The following is a 10918-nucleotide window of genomic DNA, read 5'->3' as shown; positions in this document are numbered from 1 at the left end:
TAGATGGATAGGCATAAGCATTGAATATTCTTTTACTCGATCATGCATGGATATGAATGTGAATGTGGCCGCACCTCGATGTGAGGTTGCCTACGTATCCTTTAGGAATCAGGCCGAACGTAGCTAGCTTTAAGCGAACTTCGCACAAGTGTGTATACACCTTAAAGAGGTCTTTTGAGGGTTGTAACATGGTTAAGTTTATGGTTTAAAGAAGAAAAGGGTAAAGGCTTAAGACACGACAGAAGCCCCCCAAAGATATGCAATTGTGTTTTGGAAATTTGAATTTTGCAAGTTTATTTTTCACTTTTTTTTTTTTTTTTTTTCTGTTCTTTTGAATCAATGTAGGAAATTCCGGATCATGCAGTCCATCACTCACTTAGCATTCATGTTTCTTAGGCACGGTATCAAGCACTCGATGAGAGACACAATTCGAGACATGTTTATATCAAAGACATTGGAACACTTGCCTTTAGACATTGTTTTTTATTTACGTATTCTTTTTATTATTTGAACTTGCTTTTTGAATGTTACACAAATTGCACACCTTCCCTTCCCAGGGTTAGGTGAATGTGGGTTGAATAAATAAGGCTAATCATTAGACAAGGCTCAAAGTGGTTGATGAAGAAATGGATATGTGATTAAATGGTTAATGGGGAATGAATGGGTTGCAAAGGTGCCTCAAGTCATTGGTGTACCTTGTGTTTGGTATGACAATTTTTTTTGTTTTTTTTTTAATATATATAAGAAAGTCATGATCGAGATATAAAGGAATAATGCTCATATTATTTATGGAAATGGTGAATAAACAAACACAATGATCAAATAACAGAAAGGGAAATCTATGCTAGACTTGAGTGGGGAAAAGGGAAATAATTTTAAAAAATCATGAAATCTTCTACGATGGACTTGCTGTGCACCTTGTCTTCATTACTTCTTGCTGCCTGGAGGGACAGGAAGTTTGTTTCCATCAACAAGATGTTGAATAACGTCCTTCAAATTCCAACATTGCTCGGTAGTGTGGCCCCTTCCTTGATGGAACTTGCAGTGGGCATTGGGATTCCACTTGGCGCTCCTTTCTTCAGGTTTTGGCTCTGGAAATGGCCCAATAGATGTGATCAATACTTGACCGTAAAGGCGATCAAAGGCCGCATCATAAGTCATTCCTAAAGGAGTGTCAGTTCTCCTTTTCTTAGGAAATGGAGCATTAAGAGCTAGCACTTCATTGAGATTGACTTGGCTTATGTTGTTGCTAATATTTTCGTGCTTAGAATACGAAGAAGAAGATAGGTCGTTCTTCTTGTTTTTCCATGAGTTATTATTGTTACTACCAGTAGTCTTTATTAGCTCATCCTCGATATTGATGCCAATGTCATATACAGCTTCGAAAGTGTTTAAAGGCAAGAACCTAAGGTGTTGGTTGTATTTGTCAGTTAGGTTCTGGATGAAGAGGCGAACCATCTCTCTTTCTTTGGGGGGATCTACCAAGAGTGCAACCGCTTCCCTCCACCTGTTTAGATAAGCGGTGAAGCCTTCATTCTCTTTCTATTTGAGAATGGACAGTTCACGTTCAAACGTTCTGGTTGAATGTTACACTTGTAACGATTCATGAAACTTTCGGTGACATCTTGCCAAGTTGCAGTATGCTTAGAATCTAGAGAATAAAACCATTGTTGGCAAGCATGCTCTAAGGAGAGAGGGAACACCGTAGGGAAGAATGTAACGTCCAATCCCTTGAGAGCCATGGTTGCAGAGAACGCCTTCAAATGGAATATTGCTTATTTGTATCAGAAAGAGTGGAAGGTTGCTCCACATAGGTGAAGTCTTCAGAAATTTTGCTCATTTGTTCCTTAATCTTGTCTATTGCAGCCATAGTGACATTGTTCTGTTCCATTGTGGTGACTTTGGTAGTGACCGTTTGCATCATGGCCTTGAGTGCCGCGATGGACTTGTTGATGTTTTCAACTTCTTCTATAGAAACCATTGGAATGAATTCAAAATGAACTGGAGACGAAGATGGATTTCGTGGAGATGATTGTGATGGTTTCCTTGTACGCCTCTTAGGTTTAAGAGGTTGTTGTAGTAGTGATTCGAATCGTATTAATCTACTCATGCTCCTTGACCAAGTATTGTGAAATAAAACAATTCACTTAATTGTTTGACTCGTTGCTCAAGATAGGAAAGGAAGGGGAAAAAATAGACATTTGAAAACAAGTGAGAAAAACACCACTCATTTTTTTATTATGATGGAAAAGGGGGTGCATGAACCTATTATACGATCATAAACGACATGGTGCACTACTAAAGAAAGTGTGTGCTCACTACTTGACTTGTGAGTGATTAAGTGATGTTATAAGACTCGTGGTATGATCGTATGGTTAAACATGTAAATAGTATCAAAATGACCGATGCAAGGACCAAAATAGCAAGGAAGTCTAAAATAGGGACTAACTAGACCTGAACATGGGCACCGTGTTGCGGCGCAACTGTCATGACATGGAAAACTACACTGTGGCGCAATATAAGACACTGTGACACGACACTAATCACCGTGACGCGACATTTTTGCCGTGGCACGATAATCAATTCCAGGTTTTTGCACATTTTTCCCAGTTTTTTTTTATATTTTTTTATTTTAGTGTTTGCGCTAATTTCTAGATGAGTACAGTCCATTGGCATTCGTTAGTCATAAAATAACCACCATAGATAAAGAAAGATTGTTAAGGTTAGGGTCAAAACGACCAAATATACACACATAGGACACGTAGGCACAATAATGCAAAGAAGAGTTCGCAACCTAAGGTGAAGTTCTATGTTCCACTATGGTCAAGTTTATTTGGTGTCAAAAGGGTACCATGGTTAAGAGTTTTGACGCGTTAGCGAGGCAGCCTCACTTGAAGGAGTATGCCAACGGGTGGCTCCGCAAGTTCGTGATTAAATCGAACTCGACTCCATGGTTTGGGTGAATTTAATAAATCGGATGAGCCCTTATTTCCATGAGAGTTTTTGGGTCGATAGAGCTTAAATTACCCGGGGTAAGATTTATGTTAAACACACACGTTTTTTTAGAAAAATCGAAGGAAGCTAATAACGAGAAAAAGAACAGAACCATTAGAAGAATTTTACAGGCACCATGTCACGGTTGAAAATGCCGCAACACGGTACAGTACAGCGCGTGACAGTGTCTTGTACCGTGTCATGTCGCCTCTGTCGTTACACGGTGCTTGTAAAATTTAAGTAGTGCCTCGTTTTCTTCGATTGTGATTAGGTTATCCAATTTTTCCTACGGTGAACCTAAAATACGATGTTAAACGTCTATGTATATGCAAAAAAATACCAATTTAATCACAGAACTACGATTCAAGAATCTTTCAAGTCTCATCCGGTCATCTTAATTAAATACCTATCGCTAAAATAGATAAATAACCAAGAATCCTCCCCAGCGGAGTCGCCAAATTGTAGGCATCGTTCGAAGTGCGCCTACGTTAAGCATGTTGTGAATATGCTTGACACTCATAGGAAGTAGGAATTTACATATACGATTAGGGACAAGGAAAGTAGGGAGCAACCAACAAGTTTGTAGGGAACTTGTAAACCGTTCACGGATCATAAAAGGCAACCACGAATAAAGGGACAATGGTAGGCAACAACGATTGTCCCGTGAAGGTTATGCCCCATTCATAATCCATGAGATTACTAACTCCATATGGTTTGGAACCACGAAAGGAGTATCGGGGATGATGGTACGAAGTGAGTCATGGAGTCACATTCGCCCGTATTGGCCTCTACTCGATTCTTATAGTGAAAAGTATTCCCTACGATCTCAAAAGGCATACAAACAAAGATTCAATTTGCTCCAAACTATAATAATGCTAAATTGGTTGAATATTAATGCAACATATAATTCTAAAGTATCGTGACCACTTGATTAAACAACAAGATTAAAAAGGAACCTAAACCGGTTTTCCAAATTATCTTATTAGGCGTTATTTTCATTTACATATTCCCTTTAAACATGAAATATGGTGATCAACAATAAATTATAGAATAACATCAATATTGGAAGCAATTTAATCATAATAATGTTAGTCAGATCAATAAATAGTAAAATAAGTAATAAATTTAATTAATTACTCACCTTCCATGCGTTCCTTTAAATTGCTACATCATGAATAAATTGTTAGTAACTTCAATAAAAATATAAATCAAATTGAAATTAAATTAAATTAAAAGTAGAGTTGATTTGGTCAAACCCTCAGTTAATTATAGTTTTCACGCCTTGGTGTAAGGACGGAACCTTGGGTCAAGTATGGACTCCTTGGAGTGCTTAAGGGATGTATTGTGATAGAATAAGGAGGCTAGAAATTAGGTTTAAGCAAGACAGAGAGAAAAGAGAAGGTTTTGATGTATAAGAGAGGAAGGGGGAATGATTTGGTGCCCCGAATTGAAGAAATCAGCAGGGTATTTATAGAAGAAATGAACAGGGGATTCCACGAAACCCTAAAAGTGATAAGAGCCGTGGAAAAACCCTTATTGGCCATCCCGTCATGGTGTGTGTACCGTAACACCGTACTGGGCACCGTGACACGGTACTGTTCACCGTGGCACGGTATGGTGCACCGTGACACCGTGTGCAATTTTTCCCAAAATGCGTCCAAGTTCATTAAGCGCGTGATGTTTTAAACGTAGAGAAGACACCGGAAAACACCGTGTCACGGTATGTGTATCGCGACATGGTGCAAAAAACCGTGCATCATATGCCGCGTCGCGGCATTTTGCCTTGACGTGGTAAATTCTAGTTTTTTTTTACGCGTTTTTAAAACTATGATAACTTTTGATCCGTACCTCGGAATATAGCATATAATATATTGTTAGAAATATTATCAAGTCTACTTTTCAACCCAATTAGAATTAGGTCAAAATAATTTATAGAATTTTAAGATATGGCTGTTTTAGTGAAAGGGTGTCGGTTTTGGGCCGAGTTTAGTGTTTTGGTCATATCTTTTTCGTTTTAAACCGGAATTGAGCTTATGATATACCTTTGGAAAGATTATTGAAAGGCCTATCCAACCAAATAATATTTGGATCAAAATTATATAGCCACAAAATCAATTTCTCTTGGTTTTTTTATGAGAAAACGAAAAGTTTAAAATAAGTTATGGTTTGGGGAAAATGGGATAAGAATTCGGTTGGTTTATGAAATGTATTGGATTAAATATGGATTTAAGAACTCCAAAAATTAAATACTCAACCCGACCAATAATGACGTTGAAAGGTTTTTCATCATCGGGTTTGGTTTTGGGGAGACATTTTTAGGTGTCTACGGTGTGTCCATTGTTTCTTGAAATTTCACTCAACAAATTAAACTAGAGCAACTTGAAAAATTCATTTATTGTAGTTTGATATATAGTAATATTTTTTTGGGATCTATAACGTCTTTTCCTTCAAAATTGGTAATAATCAATCTTTAAAACATTGATGGGTGTCCTTTGGCATTTTTTTTTAATTTTTTTTAAGTTTAAGGAAAAAAAAGAAGGTCGTAATCCTCCCCTTAGAAACTCTTTGTCATGAAATCTTGATACGGCTTTAAAGCAGGCCTTGTCATCTTCAAATCATTCATTATCATAATCATCATAGCATCACAAAGTATGAGGCACTTAGCCACCGAGCCTAAATTACCTAAATACTTTCATTGTCAGATCATCAATTGAGATAGTCTAGGATGTTACAATCCTTGCAGCATGAGATACAACGATTAATGCATACACTTGATTGATCTCAATCAAAATGCATCATTACTCTATTCATTCATTTCATTATTTTTCCTTTTGGGGAAGTTCAAAAACTTGGCTTTTTACTAACACTTTACCTCTTTTCACTTTCACATCTTTCTTTTTGGGAGAAAGTCAGTACCCCCACAAAAATGACGAAAACGTTTTGCTTTTTTGCATTTTTCAAGTTGGACGAGCGCAATCACGACACAATGCACACACTAGTCATGCACACCGAGTCATTTTGTGTCACCACATCAAGTCACATCATATGGAATTGAGTTGAGTACATATATTGAGTCATACAATGAGTCAAGTAAACTAAGTCTTAGGTCAACCCCAAGAAAATTACCAGCAATGTCCTTTGGCAATATTTGATTTTACAAGATACACCTATTCATCGAAGCTTCTATTCGGAGTGAATCAAGCAATCTCACCATTCAATACACCAATTCATCGAAGCTTTTGTCCACAGTTAATCGAACACTCTCACCATTACACCAATTCATCAAAGCTTCTGTTTGCAGCTATTCATTGAAGCTTCTGTTCGCAGCCAATCAAACACTCTCTTCATTTATCCTTTCAAAGCTCTTTTAATTAGAGACGAGTGGACATGTTATTAAAATCTTTGTTGTTTAGAGATGTGTGGACAATCCTTTCAAAGCTCTTTTGCTCAGAGAGGTGAGGACATTCTTTTCAAAGCTCTTGTTGTTCAGAGACACGTGGACAATCCTTTCAAAGCTCTTTTGTTTAGATACGCGTGGACATTTCTTTTCAAAGCTCTTTTTTCAGAGACGCGTAAACATTCCTTTCAAAAAGCTCCTTTTGTTCAGAGACAAGTGGACATTTCTTCCAAAGCTCTTTTGTTTAGAGACACATAGACATTCTCTTCAAAAGCTCTTGTGTTCAGAGACACGTGGACACATTTTAGATCAACAACGCTCCCTGAGAATGAGAGGTTGTCAGATCACTTGATTCAAGAAGGCGGCTCGAAGCAAAGTGGTCTTTGATAGTACTCCCTTGGAATATGGAGGTTGTCAACAATGAGTTTGAGAAGATAAGATGTCACCCCAAGACGTGTACCCAATAGTGCAAGATACGCATTTCTAACTTTTTTATTTGTGGAACTAACGTTTTCTGCAGGTATCGGCATTAAAAAGGATGATTTAGGATCGCATAATGTCCTGAATCATTCTTCATCCCTATCGACTTACTTTGGTTAGCGTTTTTGAAACTTACATTTATCCAAACTTAGTCAAAGTGGGGGCTTCTGTAGACATCTAAACGTGTCTCCCCAAAAACCAAACCCAGTAATGAGTACCTTTCACGTTTTTATTAACGAGTTTGGTAAAGTGTTGAAGAGTCACGTGAAGTTTCCTAAAACCTTGACCATCTTCCTAACCCTACCTAAAGTATTTGTAAACCCAAAATCATTCATTTCGTGTTCAATTTATTAAAACGTCCAAACCAGATTATTTTGGTCCATATTCTCAGTCCAATTATTGTATAGTTGGATGAGGATCGAAAAATTCTTTCCAACGATATATTACAAGCCCAAATCTGACTTAAAACGAGTGAAGTATGACCAAAATACTAAAACGAGCCTAGGTCCATCTCAGGTAAGACCCAATGGTTATGTGGAGTCTAAATATCTTATTTAGGCCCTATATGATTATACTCCCAATATTTCTTCTAAAGTTTTTTTTATGTCAATTCGCCGAGTGTTGTTGGAAGGTTATCAAGGCTAGACTTGTGAGTAAACGGTTGTGAGTAAAAGATTGTGAATTTTCATGTCTTTATTGGAATAATGTATGTCTTACTTAGATGTTTAGCTGTATCAGATTACCATTCATCATTCTTTTTATTTTTCGTTGAGTGGATGGAAAATTTAGTTTGATTTCTATGTAGTGAGATAAAATAGGTTGTGAGTTCCCATTCTTGAGGATGATAAATGAGATTTTGTTGAGTTCAAGTGTGTGTTGAGACTATTACCTATGAGGTGGTACAAAAGTTTGATTGGTTAGTACCTTGTGAGAATTTATTTCTTGTGATTGTGTTCTTTTCTCACTTATTGTTTCCAGGTAATATACTCTTTTAATTATTATTATTTCTACAATGTGATAATGTAGTGGTGTTGTGCATCACACTTGTAATTGTGGTTAATAACATTCTTGAACATCCTATCTTCTCAACGTTTATAGTAAGGGTTTCACAAAGTTGAATACGACATATGTTTTATTATTTTGAGAATAACAATTAGTATTTGGTTTTTCCATAAAGTGTCATAAATGGTTCGTGATTGAGAAGATTTTTTATGATGATATGATATTTGAAGTTCATTTCATCATTTATGTGGAATATTTTTGTATAGAATGAAGTCTTTATACTTTATAGAGGTCTTAAAGTATGTTTTGAGTTGTGTATGCTAATAAATTTAGCAATGTGATAATGATAAGCATTGTTTTTCATTTTAACATAGCATCTATTTGTGAAATACGTGAGGTGTGATATACAAGTGAACTATTAAATATGTTTAACTTGCTTCATCTTTTCAAAGTATCTTGTTAGGTACAAAGGTTGTGAAATACAGTTGCTTTTGGAAAAGATTGTTTTATTTGAATTTTTTCTAAAAAAGCAATTGTTGATGATTGGTGGTGAAGAATTTTGTTGTTATTTTCAAGGATTGCACTTGATTGTGTAAAGCATTAATATTTCAAGTTGTGAAGATGTCTCGTTGATTCATTCATCTAAAAGTGAACGTGACATAATTTTCTAACTATTTGTGTAATCAAGTTGATATTGGTTTTAATAACACGGTAGCTTTCCTAATTGGAAAAATATTCTAGCAAAGAGATTTGTGCACTATGGTAAAAGAATTTGTAAAACGACGCGATCCTTGACACTTTGAGAAAATGTCGAGGAGGATAGGCCTTAAGCCCAAATGGAAAGATAAAAGCATTACGTTCCTATCCCTATGGCATGTGTTGTAAAGCTTGGTTGAGGTTGAGGTTGAGTTTCTTTGAGCTTTTAATGGATCAACAAACCATTTAGGTTGGTGCTAGTAGAGATGCACTTGATTGATTCACCGTTTGAGAATGAGTCCTTTGTAATACTCTGTATTTTTATTATATTTTTATATATATAAATTAATTATTTTATTTATTAAAATGATTTGTTTCATTTAAAAAGAAATTATTTATTTAAATAAATTATAAGTGTGTATAAATTAAATGAATCATGAATTGAGACAACAAAAGTATTTTCAATTGGGTCAATAAGTGGACCAACTTATTAGGAATTTAAAGGCCCAATAAGTTGGCCCAAGTGAAACGTTGAGGGGGAGTAAGATTTAGTAATGACAAAGTTGTAAATATAAGTTTTATTTTAAATAGGAGAACATAAATACCTTGAAACCTCAAGATTTTTCCACTCAAGTTTCATAATTGTCATATTCATAAAAAAGTTTCAAAGGTTTTCTCTTTATTTTCTCTCTCCTTTTTTCTCCATATTTTTCTTCTCTTTTTCTTCTTCTTTTTCCCCCCTTTTCCCGCGCCACTTTCTCCTCTTCTCCTTCTTCCTCCCTCACGCCGGCAACATCACAGGCGCCACCACCGCCATCGGCGGTAGCAGCACCGCCGGCGTCCGTGCGTCTCTCTCTCCTCTTGCGGTTTGTGTTATATGTAAAAAAAACTCTTTCTCTTCCTAAAATTAATTATATTGATTTATTGTTTTAAAGACATGATTTTTATAATGTTTTGGTATTGATTTTGGGACTTTGATGTTGTTAAATTATTAATATAAATTTCAGATTTATTTAATCAAGAACCCCAAATTATGAACCCTAGATATTGGGGATTTTGTACAATTGGTTAGGGATTGATGCTAGGTTGTTGTTATTATTTAATTCATGGTTTAAACATGTTTTTGATGAGTTTAAATCCCTCAATTTAATGCTGAATTTAATTATGCACACTACTCTTTAATTATTGAGTTGGAGTTTGATTACCCATAAAAGGGAAAAAGGTTAATGATTTAAATATGATTTTCTAGTCTAAAAGTGATGTTTAATATTAAATAAGTATGCAGGAATTTTATTATAGTCATGAAAACTAAGTCTTTTTGAAAGGATTTGAAGTACCCTTTTAAAGAAAAGGTTTTATGGCTTTTATGTCATTAAATTGGGTTGATTAGTAAGGTTTAAAGAGTATTATAGTTGCTTGAAATTTGTGAGAATAGTGGATTAAACATAGTTACATATTTTTAATTGTAGGAAGCTTCGAGCTAAGTGATTTCTAGCGAGTGTGGCCGATTTAAGGCAATATTCAAGGTAGTATGTGCACAATAATATTTGTGTATACGTAGTATCATGTTAGGATTGAGAATTATGATTGAAGTGATGAATTAGTAGCATGTTGGTTGATTATATGCTTGGAATTGATGTTGGTTGAACATGAATTATTATGCAAGCAATATGTTATTTGAACCATGATACAAGTTGAATATATGTGAATCATGGAAGTATGTTTTATTAAGTATCAAGGAAGCATAAAATTAATAAGCAAGGCTTATGTATGTTTAAAAGAGCTATAATTAGAATTATTGAACATGATTCATGAATTTTATTCTCACCCATTTATTATTGGTGTTGATTCAAGGAAGTTAGTTTATTTATTTACTAACTCAAGTAAGTTGAGATTGAGTCAAGAAAGTTTGTTAGTGCAACTTTTGCACCAAGGTAGTAATCGTGCAATTTTGTGCACAAAACTAGGCAAAGAACCTTAATAAAAATAAATAGTATATGCTCACTAATTAATTTAAGAATGAATTGGGATTATGCGTTGAATGCTATTATGTTTATTCTTGATTGATTGGTTGGATTCATCACAAGTGAAATTGGTAAATCACGTAAAGTGTAAGAGGATAAGCATCAAAACTCTTGGAACGTATATACCTTGAGTATGAACATATGGGGGAGGGGAGTTATGGGGTCTTATATTTAACCATAGATTTTACAGCAGTATAGGATGCTGTACTTTCTTGATTTATTACTATGCGCTGGAATTCTATCACAAGGTGACACTAGTTGGTACTCGCTTTATTAGTTCCCAAGTGAGGGGTCCCTTATTATTTTAAGGGATAACTAAGGCAAG

Source organism: Chenopodium album, chromosome 17, assembly GCF_948465745.1.
Source record: "Chenopodium album chromosome 17, dcCheAlbu1.1, whole genome shotgun sequence".
In the NCBI taxonomy this organism is placed as follows: domain Eukaryota; kingdom Viridiplantae; phylum Streptophyta; class Magnoliopsida; order Caryophyllales; family Amaranthaceae; genus Chenopodium; species Chenopodium album.
The sequence above is the reverse complement of the archived record's forward strand: the minus strand, read 5'-3'. Positions refer to the sequence as shown.